This window comes from Lagenorhynchus albirostris, chromosome 20 (assembly GCF_949774975.1).
Source record: "Lagenorhynchus albirostris chromosome 20, mLagAlb1.1, whole genome shotgun sequence".
NCBI classification, from domain to species: Eukaryota; Metazoa; Chordata; class Mammalia; order Artiodactyla; family Delphinidae; genus Lagenorhynchus; species Lagenorhynchus albirostris.
In genome coordinates this window covers 41,791,546-41,810,824 of record NC_083114.1, presented here as the reverse complement: position 1 = coordinate 41,810,824, position 19,279 = coordinate 41,791,546, and positions in this window count along the sequence as shown.

Genomic DNA, 19,279 nt, shown 5'->3' with positions numbered 1-19,279 from the left:
GTAGATGTGTGGTCCGTGGCCTGGGTGAGAAAGCGGGTGATAAAGAGGAGTGTTTGATCCCACACACATTTGCTGTGGACTCACTGTGTGCAGGGAGCTGCACCGGGCCCAGTACAGAGACTTGTCACAAAGCTTCATCAGAGCCCCGCACCAGATTTCTGGAAGTCTGTCAACAATGTTTTAATGTGCAGCATCTTGGGCTCAAAGCTGCTTGCTTTGGGGTAATTAAGGAAGGACACCATATTTTTCTAGAAAGTTCCAGGATCTGGGGAAGAATCTCTCCATGTCTTTTCCCTAAAGGTGGTCTCAGAAAGACTTTAAGCTGGGGGTGCAGTCCCCTGTGTGCAGGAGAACACCATGGCAGGGTGTAGCTTACACGTCCTTCTCAGGGTGGCCTCCCTGGACCCCTTATTTTATTTTATTTATTTATTTAATTTTTGGCCACGTTGGGTCTTTGTTGCTGCACACGGGCTTTCTCTAGTTGCGGTGAGTGGGAGCTACTCTTCGTTGTGGTACACGTGCCTCTCATTACGGTGGCTTCTCTTGTTGCGGAGCACGGGCTCTAGGCGCACGGGCTTCAGTAGTTGTGGCACCTGGGCTCAGTAGTTATGGCTCGTGGGTTCTATAGTGCAGGCTCAGTAGTTGTGGCGCACGGGCTTAGTTGCTCCGTGGCATGTGGGATCGTTCCGGACCAGGGATCGAACCAGTGTCCCCTGCATTGGCAGGCAGATTCTTAACCACTGTACCACCGGGGAAGTCCCGGACCCCTTATTTTAAATTGCAACCCCCAGTATTCCTGATCCCCCTGCCCTGCCTTATTTTTCTCAGCACCACTTACCTCCTTCTGACATATGTTTTACCTGTGTGTTTATTGTCTACTTCCCCTAGTAGAGTGTTTCTCCGTAAGAGCAAGGATTTTTAAAAAATCAACTTAATTGAGGTATCATTTACATGTAATAACTGGCGTCCATTTCAAGTGTACAATTCTGAGTCTTGTTGGACGTCTATACTTGTGAAACCACCATCACTACCGAGACACTAAATATTTTTTATCACCCTCAAAAGTTGCAATCATCCCCCCATTTCCCACCCCACTGCTGCTCCAGGAAACCACTGATCTGCCTTTTGTCACTAGAGGTTAGTTTAATAGCAGAGATTTTTAAGCTGTTTTGTTTATTTCTGTGTCCCTAGCACATAAGATGGTGGCTGGCACATAGTAGGCCCTCAATAAACCCCTGTCGAATGACTGAATGAATGAGTTCTCAGAGATGATTACGATCTCCCCTGTCGTCAAGCAGACATAGCCCCGTGGAAGAGACAGGTGGAAACAGTAGTTACAACCTGTGCATTGTTTTCCAAACTCCAGAGTCCTCCTCAGGAAGATTTGGAGGAATGGCAGAAAGTTCAAGGTCTCTGGCTTCAGAGGGATTTGAACTCAAGAACCAGCTCTACCTCTCTCGACTTTAAGTTTTCCAGCAAGCCCCTAGACTCCACTGTGCCCCTTTTCTCTTCTGCAAATTCTATATATTGATAAGAGTAGTTTCCACCATACAGTGCTGTTGAAAGGATGAAATGGGGTGACACCTGGCAAGGGGACAGCACAGTGGCGAGCACACGATCAGTGCTCAGCAAACCTTACCTATTAATATTATTAGCCATTCAAAGAACATGAGTTGAGGGTCTGCCCTGTAATATGAGTAAGATGAGATTCTTGATTTTGTGCTGGTAAAGCCGGGGAAGAGAGGCAGAGGTTGGAGAGGTCAAGATCAGCTGGTTTATGCTGCAATCACACATGATTCCAAGGTCCCAGAGGCCTCAAGCATCACAGTCAAGTTCATTTCTCTCTCACACTTCATGCGTGTCATGAGTCAGTTCCCAGCTCCCTGGACACTACTCCAGTGCCAGGCTGGCAGCATGGTTTCTGGCCGGGGCATTGCCAATCCTTTGCAGCAGAGGGAAAAGAGAGCACGGTGAACCATACTTGGCTTTGGAAGCTTCTGGTCCTCACTGACTCATGAGTCCCACTTAACAGGCCTGTGCAAGTCACGTGGCCAAGCCTGAGTGAGGCCAGTGAGTCAGGGAAGTAGTTTCCTTCACCAGGGAGGAGGACGGAATATCTGAGAACAACGGACAGTGGAGCCCAGGCCAGCAAGCAAATAATTACAGGCTGGGAGAAGTAGCATATACTTCTGTAGAGTGCTAGCAAGGGAAAGGGGCTGACTCTGCCTGGAGGGCAAGGAAAGCTTCCTGGAGGAGGTGACATATGAGTTGCATCTTGAAGAATGTGCAAGAGTTCACCAGACAGAGAAAACAGGAAACACGCAGATTGAAAAGGCAAATGACAAGGCATGGAATTGTGAAAAAGACTGGTGTGGTTGGGGGGCGGGGAGTTTATTGCACAGGTGAACTGGGCCAGGACAGGGGTGCCCTTTGACCGTCAGGCTAGGGATTTGGGACTTTTCTCTAAGGTTGATAGAGAGGTACTGAGCAAGGAGATACGATTTTGAACCCTGGGGTGGCTGGATGGAGGGATGCTTTCATCCTAAGTGCAGAGAAGCAACCAAATAAAAGGCGGCCCTAAATCATGGAGAACCCACCCCCACCCCCCCTCCCCGAAGAGGCAAGGTTTTCTGCACTGGGACCCAGACAAGAACCATCTCCCGGGGTGTCCTTTCCTGCTGCCAGAGATTGGGAACAGCCTCGCTGGCAAACGCTACAGGGGCGCAGCAGGGACAGAGGTCCCGGCGGGGCTGAGCCCCGCGGACCCGCCTGACCCCGCGCCGCCCCCAATCCCAGCCCCCGCGCTGGGAGAGAAGCCCCTCCCTCTGGAGGCCTGGCGTGGCGGATATTTGTCTGTGATACGATTGTAATTTGGGCCCCTTTTGGCCGCAGTAAATTGTCCTGTTTGCACAGCGCCAGGCTGAAATAGCCCGGCGCGCGCGCCCCAGGAAATGAGCTCAGGGCCGGGCCGCCGCGGAGAGCGCGCTGCAGCCGCCCCGGCGCTCCCGCGCCCCCGCCGGCCCCCGTGCAGGCGGAGCGGCTATTTTTTCATTTGACCGACTTAAACAGGTAATTTGAATTACGATCATGAACAAGTGGCCCGAGACTCTGTCTGCCATGGAAGGCTCACAGTAAAGTGGGAGACTCTACGATGGGGACTTTCCTTTGGGGGCAGGGGTAGGGATGGGGGTGAAGAAAGAAGGGCGGGGAACCAAGACTTGGTCTGAGATGGGCTTCGGCCACCTCCCACGAGGCAATGAAGAAAGCCCGGTGACAAATTACGATTTTACAAAAGTGATTTCTCAGTAGGACTCTACATCCACGGAAGAGGACAACGGAAGTACCGTTACATCTACCTTCCCCATCCACTGTATGCAACACAACAACTATTTTAATTTCTCTAGCTTGGGGTAAATCTTCACCCCTACACGTACACTTGTCGGCGTTGTAATAATCATGGGATGTATATAAGTTTGTGTTCTTTTTTCCACACGCTTTTAGTTTCTAAATACAGTTTCTTGATGTTACACAATCTTCCAATTTACCATCCTTACTAGTAGCAGAGTAGTTCATTGGATGGATACGCCATCGTGTACAGGACCATCCCCCTATGTTGGTTCCAATTTTCCCTGTCATAAGTAACACTGCAGTAAATGTCTCTATAGATACAGAATTGTTCTCTCTTCCGGATGAATTATTTCCTTAGGCTTAATTCCCAGGAGGAAGATTATTGGGCCAAAGGCTATGAACACTTTTATGTCACTTGGTATTATTGCCAAATTGCTTTCCAAAAGGGTTGTGTCTGATGACTTACGGTCTCAAAAGGAGGAGCTCACCAAATGTGTACCCTGTGCTTTCCTATCCACGCACAAAGGGCATGACCTTGGGGGTCAGTGAGCAGGTCCCTGAGGGCAGCTCCAGGTGGGGGTGGGGTAGAGGTACAGGTGAAAAGGGACCCGGATGGGTGGGTGCTGGGAGAGTCCTCACCCCAGTGTTGGTAATTTCTGGAAGGCCAGGCTTCCTGGATTTTGGACCTCCTCTCCTGGCTTTCTGTTCCCTCTGTCAGATGTTCAGACCTGTCACTCCCAAGCCCCCGCCTCAGTGTCCACGCTCAGGGTTCCTCCTGCCAGGGCCACCTGGGAACTGGCCCAGCCTAGGCCCTGAAGTAGCACGATTGGCTGAGCCAGTGTTATTATGATACAGGAGCTATTCACACCTTTGGCTTCTTGTCATCTTTCGTTTTCTGTGCTGCAGAGCTAACCCCTCAATGACAGGCAAGGGAGGGGTGCTGGAGTTTGCCGGTAGGAGAAGTCATCTACCTCACAGCCCATCCAGGTCCTTGCCAGGTTCGGTGATGGCGGAATCTTATTTATAGAGACCAAGACTGGGGGATGAAGACAAAGCATCTGCTGTCCGCACCCCAACTTTCTGATTTGCTGAAGTCATTTCTCCCACAGTCGTTTTTGGTATCACCCCAGCTGACATCCTGGTCTGTTTTGTTACTTTCCCGGCAACACTGTAAGAAGAAAGCACTTGTAGGGGACAATCGGGCAAAGGGAAACCAGACTTGATTTCTTCTCCTCTGTAGTAACCCATGTGTTCTTGGGATAAGCCGCTCAGAGAATGTGGGTCCCAACTTTGCTGACAAGACCAAGTTCTGGGTGGGTCGGCCACGTCATTGCTGTCCCGAAGACCCAAAAGCCCTCGGCAAAGTATTGTTCATGCTCCCACGTCTTCCTCCCATGGCTGTTCACCATGGAGAAGTGGACAGAAGGTGGCCCTGGCAGGAGGGACTCTGAGGGGTACACAGTGAGGCGGAGGCTTGGGAGTGACACAGATCTGAACATCTGACAGGGGAGGGAAAGGGCAGGACAGAGAGTCAGAAAACTCCTGAGATACACTGCTATGCGCCAAGGAGAGCCCAGACCCAGGTAACACTGTGCTTTGCTCTGACCCCTCAGGTCCACAGCTCCTGTCTTCAGAGCCTGCTTCCAGAGGGACCTCTGGAAAGCCACCATGCTGTCCTGGAGGGTGTCACACTCAGAATCGCTCCTCCACCCCAGCTCTCACCTAGGGTCCCAGGATCCAGCTGTGCCTCTGACCTCCATCTCCTCAGGTGAAGTTTATGGTTATTGGCCACCCTGCCTGAGAGGACAGAGGGAAGCCATTGTTACTCCAGCTGTCTGGAGATCACGGTGTCGGCACCTCGTGAGATCCCACCACAGCTCCTTCTCTGACAGTGCTCAGCAAAGCAGAAGCCCACAGACAGGGGAACTCCATAGACTGGTAATGGGCGTAACCTTAACCCCTGCTGGGCAAAAATGGGTGTAAACTGCAGGATCTGAGTGCTCACTCTTAGGTTGGTCCTTTCCTGCTCTGAGCTGTGTTTTCCCACAAGCACTGCCTGCTAGCAAGCATCCCTTCCCCTCCACCCGACTCAGCCGTTTTCAGCCCCTTCAGCTCAAGTCTCTCGTGTGGAATATTGTCCCAGTGCCTCCAGTTCTCACGCTCTAATTCGTTTTGTACTTTGGGATGGCATCACCCAATGAGGACTCAACGTCATCTCCTCCAAGTGTCGGCGAGGCCCAATGAAACCCAACTTCACTTCATTGTCTTGTTCATGGTCTCACACATTGTCTTGTTCAATGTCTCCCGAAGACGTCAGGACCCTTGGGGGCACTGCCCATGTCTTACGCATCACTTGAACATGGTGGTCCCCAGCCCAGGGCCTGCCACTCAGAGCATGCACAGAAACGCACGTCAATCAATTTCAGTTGCGCATCCAACTCCTTCTGCATCTGACCAGCCTCCTGGTTGCAAGTGATAGAAACTGACGCTAGGCTAAGAAACAGTAAAAGAATTGATCGCAAGGATACTAGTGAGCACAGGAGTCCGCAGGAAGGCTGAGCACCACGATGGACGGGGCAAGGGAGGCCAGGTGTCAGGAAACAAGCCAGCATCACACCTCTGGAACTTGGGTTAGGAAGATACCGCCCAGGTACCACCCCTACTGGCCACTCCTGTCACCACTATGGAAATCACGGCCGAGTGTGAATTCTGGGTAAGATGGCGGGGGGTGGGGGTGGGGTATTGGATTGGCCAAGCCTGGGTCACATGTCCAACCCCAGGCAGAAGTGGGAGGATGTGGCCTCGCCAGCTTCTGTGGCGGGATCCCTGACTTCCCCCACCAGGCCTACTCCATGGGAGATTCCACACCCCACTGTGGGATGCTGAGCAGCCCCCCAAATGACAAATGTCTAACAGTTACTGAGAATCTGCCAGGTGTTACCCTGGTGCTAGAATATGGACGTGAGGAAGGCAGGCGCCAGCCAGGCAGGGAGGCTGGTGGGACAGCGATCCCAGCCCTGTTTGTCATTTATGGGCACCCAGTCCACGCCTGGCACTGTCCACAGGCTTTCTCAGACATCATCCCACTTAATCCTCACCGTGTTCAGAGCTGAACTGAAGGCGCTAGGGGTCAAGGGAGCAGCAGGCCGGCCAAGTTGTTAGGACAGCATCACAGAGAAGCTACCGTCTAGCTGGGTCTGCAAGACAGTAGATGGACTCAAGGGGGTAGAAAAAAGGGAAAGGCATTCCAGGTGGAAGGAACAGCATGTGTAAAAGCATGGAGGAACAACGAAGTCAGAGGGTGCTCAGTCTGTCATGGCCGCCTGGTATGGTGGGAATATAGGGCACACAGGTGGGCTGGAAGCTATTGCAGAGGTCTGTGTCAGAGAAGAGGAAGCCTTGAATCACACAACAGTAAAAACAGCTAACAGTTCTCAAACACTTAGTAAATGTCAACCCTTACAGGGCACCCTGCACATTTATTATCTCTTTGAATCTTCACAATTGCCGTATAAGGCAAGCACTCTTTTTATTTTGAGGATGAAGAAACTGAGGATCAGAGAAGTTAAGTGACTTGCTCAGGGTCACACAGCTAGTAAATTGGTAGAGCCAGGACTTGAACCAAAGCTCATGTGTCAACCACCGATGGTGCCAGAGGGAGCATGCCATGCCCTGCCTGCGATCCTTATCTTCCCCAAGGACTGCTTCTTCTTGCAGGATTTCCTATCTCCTCCGTCTTCCCGCCATGGAGAATGACCTCCATAGTTCATGGGGTGTGGCTTGTCTTACCCTTTGCTCTATCAGGTCACATCAAGGAGGCCCCAGCAGAACTCGCTCCTTTGCACCATGGTATTAAAAAGCCAGTTTCCTATTACCATTTCTCGGTTCTATATTCAGGGGAGAGGAACTGCCCACAGAATCTTTTGTGGGGAGGGGGGATTCTTGAAATGAGAAAACACAGCCTTCTGCTGTGGTTGGGGCCTTTCAAGGCATTTCCAGACAGAGGGACAGATGCAGAGGACATCTATCATGGTGGTTTCGTGCTTCGGTTTGAATCCCAGCCACCTCATTTAATAGTAGTGTGACGGTGGGCAAGTGGACTTAACCTCTGTGCCCCAGTTTCCTCATTTATAAAACAGAGAATAACCCCTCACAGGAGCTGGGAGGATTAGAGAAGATGGTTTATAAAGTATCTGGCATTTTTAGTAGTAAATACTAAAAAAAAATGCAGTTCATTTAGGGGAGAAAAGCAGTTTGTACCATTTAACACACATCCAGTGATTGTCACCTGGATCCAACTTTGTGCAGAGCATGGCCAGAGCCATGAGAGCAAACCCTGTAAGGGCCAGAGGAAGGACAGCTCTGCCCTGGTTGAGGAATCAGGAAAGCTTCTTTGATAAAGTGGAATTTGGGTCCAGAACGTGTAAGATTGTAAAACCTTGATGCGGAGACATCATTGCCGGTGGAGGAAACAGCAGAGCCCTTTTACTCATCAAAACTACCCCTGAACACCTGACAACCTTGAAATCTCTTCCTTCTCGATGCTTCCTGACAGCCACGTGTTTCGAGCACAGAAAGATCAGAGAGAAGTTCCCCACGTTGGCAGGCTGGTCCTGTGAGCTGGACGAGCGTAGCTGCCCCTCTATCCTGAGGCTTTTTCACCCTGGCTGGGCACCCCAGAGCCAGACATCTGCATGAGACCTCAGAGTGCAGTACAAGGATGCTGATGTCTGGTCCTGACCTGGAAAAGTCCATATTGGGGGCTGAAGGAAGGAAGCTATTTTCTAGGAGAGCCGTGGATCAACTCTGTTACCGTTTGTGGGAACTTAGGCAAGTGGCTTAGCAGATCTGACCCTTGGTTGCCTGGTCTATAAATCGGGGATGGTAAGAATTCCCCAGCACCCTAATGTGCCGTCACTACTCTTTGTATTTTCTTGAGGAATAGGAAACCCAGGTGCCTGCCTTTTGGGAACTGCTTCTTGCTGCCTCCCCTTGTAGGGCCAAGGGGCCTCTACAGCTCAGCCCGGGTCTTGAGTGGGAGCCTGGGATGCAAGAGGCGACTGGAGCTTTCTGGTTCCACTGGGGCACCCAGGAGAACGTGATGAGCAGTTCCAGCTCCTGAGGCCTGCAGCACTCACTGGGTCCTGTCTGCTCGGAGCCTTTTTTTTCCAGCTTTCCTCTCCATTCTCTGAGCTCCCCCTTGCCCTTCCAATAAGTTCCCAGTTTGCTTAAGTCCGCTGGAATTGAGGTGTATTGCTTGCAATCAAAGATCCTTCCAGTACAGCACTTCTATCCAACTCATAGGTTTGTCATAGAGATGAAAGATGAATGCACGTGGCTGGCGCATCACAAGAGGAGCAGGGAGGGTTGTTGTCACCGTGATATTCTCAGTTAATCCCCACAATAACCCATGCATGAGGCAGGTGGTATATCCATTTGACAGATGAAGAAACAGAGCCTCAAAGAGACGAAGTGGTCCTCCCGAGTTTCCTCCCTAAATGGCAGAGCAGAGCAGGGACTCAATCCCGGAGCGTCTGATTGCAATGTCCATAAGGCATTGAATCCTCAAAATAAAAAGAGTGCTTGCCTTATACGGCAATTGTGAAGACTCAAGGAGATGATAAACGTGCAGGGTGTTCTATAAGGGTTGGCCAAGTGTTTGAGAAATATTAGCTGTTTTTACTGTTGTATGATTCGAGGGCTTAGGCCATACGCTGTCCCCCACTGCCCCGGGGTTCCTTCTGTCCTGGTACACCTCACCAAAGTGTCACCCATCAGCTGAAACCACATTGCCTTTCAGAATGCCTACTGCAGCTCAGGTATTGGCCCCTCAAAGCAGGGCAGGATCCTAGAACATCGCTCTGCCTTGGGGGGGCGTGGGGGGTGGCCAAGTCCTTCACGTGAGCGGCCTGCAGCCCCGGGCTTGTCCCTGCTATCTCAGGTAAAACTCTGGAAACCTCAACGCCTAATTACCGCCTGGCACAGGGCACCCAGTGGTTTCCGGGAGGCTTGTATTGACTTGCGCAGTCTTCAGAGGACATGGGTCTGGGCTAAATTTAAGCACTGTCACAGACAATTTAACAGTTTTCTGCGGAGGGGTAATTTAATGGTAAACCATAATTACTGATACAGCTGATACCTTAATTCCCAAAACAATCTGTGGAGGTGTGTGGAATTCAAATCAGTCCAATTAGAATTCTATCTTCTCATAATAAAATACAGCATAATTGCTAATTGCGCCCCTGGCTCACAATATTTTAAGGCAGAAATTTGGGGGTTGTTTTTAATATGGCTTTTATTTTAAAGTATTTGTTTTCAATTTTGGACCATTGCCCACGAGAGGGAAAGGATCCAGGTCTCTGTACTCAGGGCTTCTGTGGGGCCTCAGTGCTTCTCTCTTTGGCAAGAACAAGAGGCCTAGGAGAGGGCCAGCTGTACACAGGGCTCCACTGATATCAAAGGTCCAGGTCTAAGCAAGGCTGAGAGAAGCTCTGTTGATATAAGCCACTGAGTTTTAGGGCACTTTTGAGTTGACAAAGCATTCTGATGAGCAATAGAGTCACATATGCAGAGGTTTAAAGCCAGACCACAGGATGTGGGGCAAGGTATTCACCCTCTGTATGACTCAGTCTATGTATGACTCAGTCTCTTGAGCTGTAAAATGGGTATAATACTTAACCTTCCTCGTGGGGTTGTTGTGAAGATTGACATGGCGCCTGGCACATAGTAAACATTCCAAACATGGTAGCTGTATTGTTATTATCAATTCATTCATTTGTCCACTCGACAAATACATACTGAGCCCTGTAGGTGTCAGGCATGGTTTAGGTGCTGGGGATATAACAGTGAAAGTACCAGGTCAAGCACCCACCTTTGTGTAACTTCTATTCTAGTGGGGAGACAGCTGGTGGTGAGCAAATGAAGATGTAAAATGATCTGATCCCTGCAAGAATGATGGGCTTTGGTTCACGCAGTGTGGTCAGGGAAGACCTCGCTAAGGAGGTGGCATCTGAGTTTATCAACCCTCCCTAGGAAGCTGAGTTCACAGATCAGGAAACTGAGGCTCAAAGGTGAAACCTTGGGTGGCTTGCACATCCCCCCCAAATTTGGGAAAAATGAGATGGGAGGAGCACCCTCAGTGGAAAGGAGCTAGGTGGTCAGGCAGCGAAGGCCACAGGGAAGGTGGAGAAGCCGCGAGAACCCGAGGTGCTGAAATCTCGGCTGGAAGCCATCCTCAGGGTCACCTGGAAGTCACCACAGAGGAGAAAGTGCTCAGGCAGTGGAGTTCGAGAGGCCTGGCTTCATATCCTGGCCAACTGGCTGTGCAGCCCGAGACAACTGCTTCACCTCTCCCAGGCGATATCCCCTCCCCTGTAAACCGAGGGCAAGACTGTGTCACAGGGTCACTGGCAAGGGTTTCTTTGGGCTCAGGCATGTCAAGAACATGGTACATACTGGGCACTCAAGAAGTTCCAAGTCTGTCCCCCTACTTTTAAAAACTCAGGCCCAGGGCTTCCCTGGTGGTGTAGTGGTCGAGAGTCCGCCTGCCAATGCAGGGGACGCGGGTTCGTGCCCCGGTCCGGGAAGATCCCACATGCCGCAGAGCAGCTGGGCCCGTGAGCTGTGGCCGCTGAGCCTGTGCGTCCGGAGGCTGTGCTCCGCAATGGGAGAGGCCACAACAGTGAGAGGCCCGCGTACCACAAAAAAAAAAAAAACTCAGGCCCAGAGAGGGGAAGTGACTTGCCAAAGGTCACACGGCAAGTTGTGGCAGAGAGTAGGCAGGTTTTGGCCTGGTGTTCTTCTCACCCTTCCAGACAGCCAGGAGGCAGCTAATCAGTGGCCAGGGAGAGGGTCTTTGCAGGGCAACTGCTGACGGGCGGCAGGCCAGAGAGACAGTTTCAAAAAAGGGAGGATGAGGATCCGGCCAAGAGGCACCCCAATCTGACACACACCTGAGTTAGTAGAAAATAAGCCATCCCGATTTCGAATGCAGGCATTTGTTGACTTTCAGCTGCTGGGCGTGTTGGAGACCCCGTGGAGGAGCAGAGCCGTCTTCTGGGGTTGGGGGAGGTTGGAGGGATGTGGGGGGACTGGTCTGGATTGGAGGCATATCGCTCCAGGATGACCCCCTTCTGCTGAGAAGCCCTCTGGCATTCCCAGACAGGGCCTCCCCTCTGCATTTGACAAATCCACTTCCCAGCTGAGATCCAAGGGGCCTCCAAGATTAAAAATCTGGTCACCCACTGGTTATGGGGCAAATGGCTCCTCTTACGAGAGGGTTCCAGGGGCCTGGGAACCCAGCAAGGGGTGGACAGGCGCCTGCTGACACCATCTTATCCATGGCCAGGGCCATTCACTGCCCACATGGAGGTGGGGGCCTGGGGGACCCCCCTTAACTCCCCGTGCCTCAGCAGTAATTACCACTCTTGGGCTGGCCACTGCCCAGACCACCCCATGGATGGGAATCTGGGTCCAGGCTGAACCGGGGGTTGGCTTGTTGCTTAGGGGCTCCCCTTCCTACGATTGGGGCCTGGGGGAGGGGGGTTGGGGGACCGATTTGGATTTCTAGCAGCCCATGGGAGAAGCAGCGAGATTCAAGGAAGGGGTTCTTAGAAACAGGGGTCGACAGGCTGAGAAGGCTCTGGAGGTTTAATTCATACTTTTAGCTGAGGGACACCCCCCCTCCTCCCACTCCCATGCGCTCAGAGGCTTCTGGATATCATTTTATTTTATTTTTATTTTTAAAATTTTCTTCAGATTTTTTTGACGTTGACCATTTTTAAAGTCTTTATTGAATCTGTCACAATATTGCTTCTGTTTTATGTTTTGGTTTTTTTGGCCACAAGTCACGTGGGATCTTAGCTCCCCGACCAGGGATCAAACCCGCACCCCCTGCATTGGAAGGCAAAGTCTTAACCACTGGACCGCCAGGGAAGTACCCTGGATATAATTTTAGACTCCCAGGTTTTCTCATAACTTCTCTGATGGCAGGTGTAAATGGTACACTGAACAAGCACAACTTTATTTTTGTCCCCCACCTTCTTTTAAATTTTCTTCTGTGAGAGAATCTCCCCTGTTTCTGAATGAAAACCCCCGCAGGCCCATGACTTTTCTGTCCCTTCTTACGTAAAAGAGAGTTCTGAGGTCACTTTAAGTCACTAACATGGTCTCAGTTCAGACACTGGAGTTTCTGGGTACTGTGCAATATTACTGTAGCAAGAATGGTCCCCGGGAGTAACAATAACTAAAATAAGACAATGTCTACATTTGTCTTCTGACACAATTCTCATTTATTCACTCATTCTGCAAACTCTGATCCAAGGTCCATATGTGGTTGATGCTGGCTGGGAATGCTCCAGAAACACAGAAGACAGCCTTGTCTGGGTGTTCAAAGACCTGCTCTCAGTCATGCATCTCACAATGACCAGAAGTTCAATGACACGCCGAGTGAGGGAGAACCCATTTCTATCCTGCTGAGGCAACAATCAGGAACCATGGTGCCCTACAGTCTAGAGAATACTTTGAAAGACCACATCTCCTTTAACCTTCAGCAGTACTCATTTTACTGATGGGGAAACTGAGCCTCAGAGAGATTAACTAATGTGCATGATAACGCTCAGTTAGTAAATGGCAAAGTTTAGACTCTAACCAAAGTCTTCTAGTCCCAACTTTGGACCTCTCTGTGCTTCACCACCACCTCTGGAGCATTTAGGGCCATGATCTGACTCTCTCATTTGTTACCTGTGTGGGAGAAGAGCGAGGCAGGGCATCTGCTGTCTGAGAACTAACCAGGGAGGAAGGGCAGGCAGGCTAAATCCTTCCCCACCATCAGCAGAAAGCAAGCAGGGTTCAGATCAGCACTGTGGCCAGGGAAGCTAGAAGGTCAAAGTCAGCTTTTTTTTTTTTTTTTTTTTTTGCGGTACGCGGGCCTCTCACTGTTGTGGCCTCTCCCGTTGCGGAGCACAGCCTCCGGACGCGCAGGCTCAGCGGCCATGGCTCACGGGCCCAGCCGCTCCGCGGCATGTGGGATCCTCCCGGACCGGGGCATCGGCAGGCGGACTCCCAACCACTGCGTCACCAGGGAAGCCCCAAAGTCAGCTTTTAACTCCATAAATTTGAGAAACCACGTAAGCCCTTGAGTGCTGTAATATTACTGGTGAAAGGAAGAAAGCAGGGAAAAATTAAGATTTGGAATTGTTCAAAGGAGTGGAAACTCTCCAGAAGTTGAGGGGAACAGTGGCTGTGGGAAGCTCCTGGCTCACATTCATTCTCCCAGGCACCCCATCGTTAGGAGAGGTTTTCTTTTTCGAAGAGTTCAGAGAGAGGTCCCAGAATAGATCCTCATTGGCTCTGGTGAGTTATGTGTCCCTCCCTACACTGACCGCTAAGGCTGGAGGATTTGGTGACCTGATTGGCCAGGCCTGGTCACATGATTTGTCTGAGCCGTGGCCAGGTGGGGTCAGCTTCCGCTGAACTACCGGTAAGGCAAGTAGGGAAAGGGCTATTACCAGAAGAGGGAAAGAGGAAATGGGAAATTAGACAGGAAAGAGGGCTTTGTGTGACAGATTAAGGATTTCTACTTTATAAATTGGCAGTAAGAGCTAATGGATGGTATTACACAGGGAAAAGACCGTATCAACTTGGGGTTCAGGGAGGTGAGTCAGACAGCAGTGAAACTGTTGCTACTCATGACTTTTAACCATTAGGTGTCAATTTTAAAAACATAGTATCTATTAATGTAAATTACTTAACAACATGGCATCCTGGGGAAGGGATTAAAACCTGGTTTTGTCACTTACCAATGACCTGGAGGAAGTTAAGTTCTCTATGCCTCAGTTTCCTCATTGGCAAAAGGGGTATAATAACAATAGCTCTCTAGGTCTGTTGTGCCAATTAAATGGATTTATACATGAAGCAGAGGAGTGTTTGCTGAAGTACCCAGGAGCCGGGACACCTCAGGTACTGGGGGGGACCTCTGGCTCTGGCGGCACAGACCCGCCCAGGCTGGCCCGGCAGCACTTGCTCCCTGCCCTCCGCAGCCTCTCTTGGCTGACAAACAGGAAGGTGGCGGGGCTGCCTGGGTGCCCCACCGCCCCTCACAGCCCTGTGTCTGGCCCCAACCCTCCGCCTCTACCCGACGCTGCGGTGAACTTGGATGGTGCTACTCTCGCCACAAGCCACAGCCCATCGCAAATTGCCCTGTGGTGAGTTGCAAGCACATTTATAATTGATGAAGTCGGGGTGGTGGCGGGGCTCATTGCTGAGGTGTTTAGTAAACAAAACTCTGGGCCCTTGGGTGGGGATGGGGATGCTTGAGAGAAAATGAGGGGACAGAAAAGGGGGGGGCAGCTCCCTCCAAGAGCACTGGAAAGGCTCCACCTTTTGTTTTTATTATTAAACGTATTCTGAAATTGCTCAGTCCTACAGAAAAGGTGCAAGGATGGTACAAACTTCCGAAAGCCTGTCACCTAAATTCACCCAGTCTTAGCATTTTGCCATATTTGCTTTAGTTCTTTCTCGCGGTACATATGTATATCTAATATAACAAAATACACACTATTCTTCTTAGCCTTTTATCTTGCTAAACCATTTAAGAGTAAGTCGCAGAGATCACGACCTTCCCCGCTAAATATTTCAAGGACATTTTCCTACATACCTACAGGAAAATGATCAATCTCAGGAAATTGAATAGCAACACAACACTATGATCTAATTTCCAATCCATTTTCTAATTCCACTGACTGTCTAATACCCTTCCTTATAGCAACTTCCTGTTTCAGTCCAGCCCGACAAAGTCTTCAACAGTCAAGGTCCCAGGAAACAGACCCCCTTTGCCCCTCGCCCCATGGCTGGCCAGGACTCTGCAGTCAGATAGGAGGAATGAAGCTGTGATCAGGTCAGAACACGAGGCCAAGCCTGGGATGGCAAGTGGAGCCAGACATAAGATCTGGCTTAGCCTGGGGAGTCCTGGAAGCTTCCTCCAGAGGGTCCCACGGGATGGAGTCCAGGTGAGCAGGGGAAGGGGCACACTGGTTCTCAAAGGTACTTGGAGCCCAAGTGAGACAGGAGGCTCCCATACCTCCTGTTACAGCAGCCAATTCCTAGGCCCAGGTAGGTGGGGGCAGGAGAGCTGTGTCAGGGAGATGGGGAGACCACCAACCTTTCAGGCACAGGAGCTGGGAGGAGAGGGACAGCTTTGTCATCTGAATGCTAAGTGGCTAGTTTGTATATTCATTCAACAAACGTTTATTACACCCTTGCAATGTACTGAGAACTATTCTAGGTGCTGGGGATAAGGCTGGATAGGGCCCCAGCCCCAGCCCTGTAGTGTTTATGTTCGACTGGGGGATGTGATAGTTTGGATTGTGGTATGTCACTCGCCCACCCCCACATCCACATTCACACACCTGTTGTAAAAGGTGTATATTTCCACACTCTGCTTCTATTAGACTTGGCCGTGATACTTCTTGTTTTTTTTTTTAAAAATGGGTCTTTATTCGAATATAATTGCTTCACAATACTGTGTTAGTTTCTGTTGTACACCAAAGTGAATCAGCCATATGCATACATATGTCCCCATATCCCCTCCCTCTTGAGCCTCCCTCCCATCCTCCCTATCCCACCCCTGGAAAACAGTATGGAGGTTCCTCAAAAAAACTAAAAGTAGAACTACCATATGACCCAGCAGTCCCACTACTGGGCACATACCCTGCGAAAACCATCATTCAAAAAGAGACACGTGGCGCTTCTGTAGCCGGTAGAACGTTAGCGGTGTGTCATGAGCATCCTTAAATGTGCTGCGAGGTTCGGCTTGGCTTTTAAGTTCCTGCCATTCTCCATGGAAAGAATAAGTCCCACTAGTCCAAGAAAAATGAAGAAATACTTGGAACAGACCTACACTGAAGCCACTGCCTGGAGCTGCACTGCCTTGGCTCACCCACAAACTCATACATAAGAAAAAGAAATGCTGTTAAGCCCCTGAGTCCTGGGGTGGTTTGTTACACAGCGTTATTTCAGTAATAGCTGACTAAGAAGGGCAGAGACAGAACATAAACAAGCCAACTAGCAAATGCATGACGTCAGGTGGTGAGAGAAACAGAAAGGCAAAGGAAGTTGGAGAGGAGGAAGAGAGCGGTGGGTGCCGCTGAGATAGGGCAGCCAGGGAAGGCTGTCTGATAAGGGAGCTGAGAGCTGAAGGAAATGGGGAATGAGTCATGTGGTTATCTAGGGGAGGGAATTTCAGGCAGCGGAAACAGCAAGTGCAAAGGTCCTGAGGCAGGAATGAGGTGTCTGGAGGAGCAGGACCCAGCGGAGGGGCAGGGTGGGCATGACGCGAGACGGCTCAGGGAGGGGGCTGGGGCCAAACCCTGTGAGAAGGATGTGGAATTTTATTCACATCATGTAGTATAACTTGTTTCCAGCTGTCTGATGAAAGAGCCTGAGAATGTGTGAAAAGGCAGAGGGGGGGTGGGGAGGCCACTGGCTGAGCCTCCTGCTTTGGGATCTGTAAGGAGAGGGCCAGTGGAAGCCACAGTCGGGCCAGTGTCCCAGCGCCTTTTTCCAGCTTCATCCTCCTGCTGGCAAGGCTTTCCCCACCCCTTGCCTCGGTGACCCCTCCCTACAATCACTCCCCTCCAACCTCTCCAGCAGCCCCAGTGCCTTCTCTGCTCCCCGAGCCCCTCACTGGGCCTGCCCCACGCTCAGCCCTCAACTTCCTGGTCCTCTCAGTCAGCCCCGTCTTGGCTCTCAAGGTGGGGGTGACTCCCAGCTCTCCAGCCCCACCCTGTCTCTGGGACCCTGGGCATTCTGTCAAGAGCTCCCTGCTTAGCTGTGGCCCCCGGGGTGGCCTCTCACACTGGACTTGTCTTACAGTGAGCCCATCACCGGGGAGGGGCTCTCCGTGGACTGTCTGAAACCCAGGAGCTCCGGAAAACCCCCTCCCCACCCCCAGAGTCCATTCAAGTTCACAGCTCAGCACCCCTGGGCCACTGGCTCCATTTCCTTCAAACACTGACCCCAAAGTGTCACTCCTCAGCCGCTGTGTTGGGTGGCTGCCCTCCCCTTGCAATGGGGGAGCCCTTCAGGGCCGGCACTGAAAGGCTTCTCCGGTTGGGTCTCAGCTGGCCTTTGCTCCCAGAGTTGACCCTCCCCTCCAGCCTAGCAGGAACCCCCTGCACTCCGCCCCCTGCCCCAGCCTCCAGCACACTTTGTACCCCGTCCACGCCTTGCCTCAGGTATTTACTGAGGGCCTACTGTGCACAAGGCACTGTCCAGAGTACTGAGGGGCAGAGGGGCACCCGCGGAGCCTACAGCTCCTAGAGCCCCCCAGGGTGCCCCCACCGCCCTCCCTGCCCTCCTTCCCGCCCCTCCCTCCATGCGGGGCCACTCAGGGCCTCAGTGACCAATGCCCCTCCTGCCACTTGGCCTCTTGGCACTTAAGCATATCTTGCCTTGGGTCTGATTGTTGTTTTAGATGAAGATTTCCTTAAAAAAAAAAATTGTATAGCCAGGACATGGAAGCAACCTAAGTGTCCATCATCGGATGAATGGATAAAGAAGATGTGGCACATATATACAGTGGAATATTACTCAGCCGTAAAAAGAAACGAAATTGAGTTATTTGTAGTGAGGTGGATGGACCTAGCGTCTGTCATACAGAGTGAAGTAAGTCAGAAAGAGAAAAACAAATACCGTATGCTAACACATATATATGGAATCTGAAAAAAAAAAATGGTCATGAAGAACCTAGGGGCAAGACGGGAATAAAGACGCAAACCTACTAGAGAATGGACTTGAGGACATGGGGAGGGGGAAGCGTAAGCTGGGACGAAGTGAGAGAGTGGCATGGACATATATACACTACCAAATGTAAAATAGATAGCTAGTGGGAAGCAGCCGCATAGCACAGGGAGATCAGCTCGGTGCTTTGTGACCCCCTAGAGGGGTGGGATAGGGAGGGTGGGAGGGAGACGCAAGAGGGAGGAGATATGGGGATATATGTATAGTTGATTCACTTTGTTATAAGCAGAAACTAACATGCCATTGTAAAGCAATTATACTCCAATAAAAACGTTAAAAAATTGTAGAAGTAATGTATGCTTCTTGTGGAAATATGGAAGATACAGAAAAGATAGAAGAAAAAAATCGCATAATCTAAGAACAGTTAAGTCTTCCCTTAAAAAAAGGTGTCTTCAGCTGCTGGTCTTCCACACCCCTTCCTAGCAGAGAAGGGTAGCGTGGATTTCCCCAGCAGGAGATGGGACCGGCACTGGGGACCCCACAGTAATTGGGGCGTGAGCTACGGTACGGTGCAAGCGACCAAATCAAATCCTTTTCTGGGAACGGGAAGAGTTTTCCAGGGGTGGAAAGAGAAAAGAAAGAACGTTAAGAAAATTGAGTTCTTAATGGAAAGTTGGGGGGCCCCACAGAGGGGAGACCCAGAGTCCGGGAAGCCCAAGAGAGCATGGTAGGGGCTTCCCTGGTGGCACAGTGGTTGAGAGTCCGCCTGCCGATGCAGGGGACGCGGGTTCGTGCCCCGGTCCGGGAAGATCCCACATGCTGCGGAGCGGCTGGGCCCGTGAGCCATGGCCGCTGAGCCTGCGCATCCGGAGCCTGTGCTCCGCAACGGGAGAGGCCACAGCAGTGAGAGGCCCGCGTACCGCCAAAAAAATAAAAAAAAAAAGAGCATGTTAAAATGGAGAACAGAGCCCCGAAAAACACCAGGAGGACCTGGCTCCTTCCCCACTTAACTGACCCTCAGCCTCTCTGAGATGCAGTGTTTCCCTTGAGAATGGGCATCACCACACTTCATAGGGAACGGCACGTGCCACAAAATCCCTTTGTAAACTGTAATGTCCAGCACAAATGGGAGGGTGTGCTGCTGTCCTGTGCATGTCCAGCTGGTCTGTGTCCCATATTTCAAGGACAAAAC